This window comes from Apodemus sylvaticus, chromosome 18, assembly GCF_947179515.1.
Source record: "Apodemus sylvaticus chromosome 18, mApoSyl1.1, whole genome shotgun sequence".
Classification (NCBI taxonomy): Eukaryota; Metazoa; Chordata; class Mammalia; order Rodentia; family Muridae; genus Apodemus; species Apodemus sylvaticus.
Window position 1 is genome coordinate 519,970 of NC_067489.1, and position 4,641 is coordinate 524,610.

A 4,641-nucleotide genomic window follows, 5' to 3' on the forward strand; every position below is an offset into this window, starting at 1 on the left:
CTCCAAGATGATGTACCTTTCAAGTGATAGTGCTGAAATTAAAAATCACAGCATTTTTCTGGAAATACTGATTTTCTGTTAGTTTCAGACAAATCAGAACATTAATGAGTAAAGGATAAGTAACAGTGAAATTGCTAGAAAAAATACAGTCATTTGCTGATTTCCTGTTGTTCTTTTCCTCTGCCATAGGAACATTGTTGTAAAATCCTACTTAACACTTGAGACTATTTCTATCTGTAAGTTACTTCTTAAGCTGCAGATTTTTATTTGATGCTATTATAATCAACTCAAGAGTTAATACAGGTGAAAATTCTTTGTTTAGATTTGTACTCCATTTTTTAATAGGGTTATTTGGTTCCCTGGGGTCTAACTTCTTGAGTTCTTTGTATATATTGGATATTAGCCCTCTATCAGATGTAGGGTTGGTGAATATCCTTTCCCAATTTGATGGTTGCCGCTTTGTCCTGGAAAGGATTGATCTAGCATTGGAGGGGAACATAAGGACAGAGAAAAAGGAGGGAGATGATTGGAGAATGGATGGAGAGAAGAAGGTTTATGGGACATATGGGGAGGGGGGATCTGGGAAAGGGGAAATCATTTGGAATGTAAACAAAGAATATAGAAAATAAAAATATTGGAGAACATCATACTAAGTGAGGTAACCCAGTCTCAAAAGATCAATCATGGTATGCACTCACTGATAAGTGGATATTAGCCTAGAAACTTTGAATACCCAGGACATAATCCACAAATTAAGTGATGTCCAAAAAGAATGGAGGAGTGGGCCCTGGTTCTGGAAAGACTCAGTGCAAGAGTATAGGGGATTTCCAGAGTGGTTGTACCAATTTGCAACCCCACCAGCAGTGGAGGAGTGTTCCTCTTTCTCCACACCCTCTCCAACACCTGCTGTCTCCTGAATTTTTAATCTTAGCCATTCTGACTGGTGTAAGATGAAATCTTAGGGTTGTTTTGATTTGCATTTCCCTAATGACTAATGAAGTGGAGCATTTTTTAAGATGCTTCTCCGCCATCCGAAGTTCTTCAGGTGAGAATTCTTTGTTTAACTCTGTACCCCATTTTTTAATAGGGTTGTTCGGTTTTCTGGAGTCTAACTTCTTGAGTTCTTTATATATATTGGATATTAGCCCTCTATCTGATGTAGGGCGGTTCCTCCGAAAACTGGGCACCTCACTTCCAGAAGATCCTGCTATACCACTCCTGGGCATATACCCAGAGGATTCCCCACCATGTAATAAGGATACATGCTCTACTATGTTCATAGCAGCCCTATTTATAATTGCCAGATGCTGGAAAGAACCCAGGTATCCCTCAACAGAAGAGTGGATACAAAAAATGTGGTATATCTACACAATGGAGTACTATTCAGCCATTAGAAACAATGAATTCATGAAATTCTTAGGCAAATGGATGGAGCTAGAGAACATCATACTAAGTGAGGTAACCCAGACTCAAAAGGTGAATCATGGTATGCACTCACTAATAAGTGGTTATTAACCTAGAAAACTGGAATACCCAAAACATAATCCACACATCAAATGAGATACAAGAAGAAAGCAGGAGTGGTCCCTGGTTCTGGAAAGACTCAGTGAAACAGTATTTGGCAAAACCAGAATGGGGAACTGGGAAGGGGTGGGAGGGAGGACAGGGGAAGATAAGGGGGCTTACGGGACTTTCGGGGAGTGGGGGGGGGGCTAGAAAAGGGGAAATCATTTGAAATGTAAATAAATTATATCAAATAAAAAAAAAAGACAAAAAAAAAAGACAAAAAAAAAAAAAAGAGTAAATGAGCTGGAACCACAAAAAAAAAAAAAAAAAAAAAAAAAAAAAAAGAGTATAGGGGAATTCCAGAACAGGGAAGTGGGAAGGGGTAGATGGAAGAATAGGGGGACGGAAGAGGGCTTATGGGACTTGTGGGGAGTGGGGACCCAGAAAAGGGGAAATCATTTGCAATGTAAATAAAAAATAAGTAAATAAAAATAAAATATATATATATATAAAATAAAGTAAAATATTTTATATAGTCTTAAAAAAAGAAAAAAAAAGAATTAATACAGGTCAGCAGATAACCTTTGCTTTTGAATTCACTTTTGTTTTTGATTGAATGCATGATCACACAGCTGCACAATTTTTTGGGAATCAGCTAATATATAATCCTTTAGAAGCATTTTTACGTTGTTTGTCTCTGTGTTTCAATGGCTTCATAAAGGTTTTGCAGCTTTGTAAATAAATTGGAATAAGATAAAACATTGTAAAACTAGTCTGAATAGAATAAAACCAAAGCAGTAAGGTGAGTTTATGAGGAAAGATCTCCCCCCCCTCTCTCTCTCTCTCTCTCTCTCTCACACACACACACACACACACACACACACACACACGGACACACGGACACACACACGGACACACACACATACACACTCACATGAATGCATAAACTAGGCTTCACTTATTTAGTGAATTTGGGTTGAAATCTCTGATCTGTTTTTAAAATGCAAATCAAATAACTTAGAGACAAGTTGTTTTTTTTTTTTTCCTGTCCTTAAGATCATGTAGCTAAGGAGACAGGTGGCTGATAGTGTCCATGAGGGCTTTAGTCTCTGAGCAGGATGTCTGCCTTGTACAGGATGTTTTAAATGTATTTTTTTCATTGTCATAATATTTGAAGAAGATAATATCATCTGTTAGCACAGGTTCGGGGAGAGTGGAAATGGAGCTATGTAGGCCTTGTAACTTTCTCAAGTCACAAAAGTAATAAACTGTGGGCTAGATGTCTGAATCCACTACACTAAGTGCACTCACTGGCTCAACACAATTACACCTCAATGTACAACATTTGTGTTCAGTTGAGCAAAGATTGTGGCTATCTTTATAACTTATTTCAGGACTGGATGAATATTTTTCAGCAAGCCTTTGTTGCTTAAGAATCAGTACTTTTGCCTAATAATAGGGAGCTGTTTACTTTATGTGTGATCAGGAAAATCAGTCGATACTGTAATGGTGAACTGAAGTTTTCTAAACAGTGCTTGGAGTGACTGAGAGGCATTCATAGATATTTAATTCTTCATGTTTTGTCTCAAAGGACTTCAAAATTTGAATAGATCCCAGAATGAAGACATGTAATTATAAAATATTAAAAATTATGCAGAGTCAGAAGGCACCATAAAATAAGTTGACAAGGAAAAATGCAGGCCATAGTTACTCAAAGGTTTCAAAAGAAGGAACATTATTATATGAAGCTGATTGGAAGAGGCCTTGGGAAGAAATGAGATTCAATTAAGTGCTCAGGCATTGTTTTGCTTCTTAATTTTTTTTACTTATACAAGTTCAATAGAAAATTGCATGATAAATCCATGATACCAAGAAATGATATTCAGGAGATTGAACTCTAGCCATTTTATAGGGTGTTTACAATAAATAAAATGAGGATGCATTGATTTTTTTCTGTACCTTAAAATTTTCAAATGATTGTTTTGAGGTCTGTAAACACAGAGTTGAGAGAAACATATTTAGCAGTCAGAAGAAATGAGCAACTATAAATGATACCCCTTGGGAAGAAGTGAAATGGAATTTTCCTTAGTGAATAGCTGAGGAAATTGAAGGGAAACACCCATAACTAAGGAAACCAACTTTAAAGTTTGACTCCTTATTTGGTATCCCAGACTTTGATAGCACAGACTAGACAACTTGGAAGGCACAATATCCTTATAAAACCTAATTCCATCATTATCTGGATTGTCCTTTGGTGTGACTTAGTTCATATTTTCTATCATAATGAAAGCCGCTTTCTACTTAATAAAATGAGCAGCTATTTCCTGGGCTAATTCCTGCACTGTTAACACCTCATGAATTAGTGTGTGTTTAGGGTGAGATCAGCTTGCTTGATGAGGTCTCACCTTTTATCCAAGCCATGCTTGAACACCTTCCTCAGACAGCCATCTGAAAATATACATGCTCACCTTTTTAAGCTTTTTGTAACTTTAAGTTGATTGCAGACTGTGGCCACCATAGATTTAAATGTCATTTTAGTCACACATTTTAAATAGTCTTTTAGAAATTTTATTCACTTGGAGTCATATATGAATAGTTCAGTTATTCTTTCTATTTCCTTGTGAAATTACCAAAATAAATTGAACAGACAGGTGTCTGTTGGGGTGGTCAGATAGATTTCATGATCTCCAGGAATACACTATTATGGCAGAAAATGATTAAGAAGGGGCAACTTTCTTTTATCCAGTATTATGTATGGAAACCAAGTTCTCCTGTAGATCAGGCAAGAGTTCTACCACTGAGGTGCCTCTCAAGTCATGGATGATATATTGGGAAGAGTTCTAAGTATGTTTGTTCTTTCTTTGATTGTACTAAGAACTAACTTAAATAGAAGATTAAAAATAATAATAATAAAATCAGATGTCTAAATCTGATAGTGAATCTCACATATATTTTCCTCCCTTTAGATTAGACAAATCTTGTTGATATTTCAAGTCCATGTCCTGATACTGGCAGCTCACATTTGTATCTGATACAGTGACCCTTCAAACTGTCCACCTTCTATGAACACATTTTTCATTAACTTCATTTCTACCTCCATCCTATGTTTTGCAGTACCAGCATAGTGACTTTCCT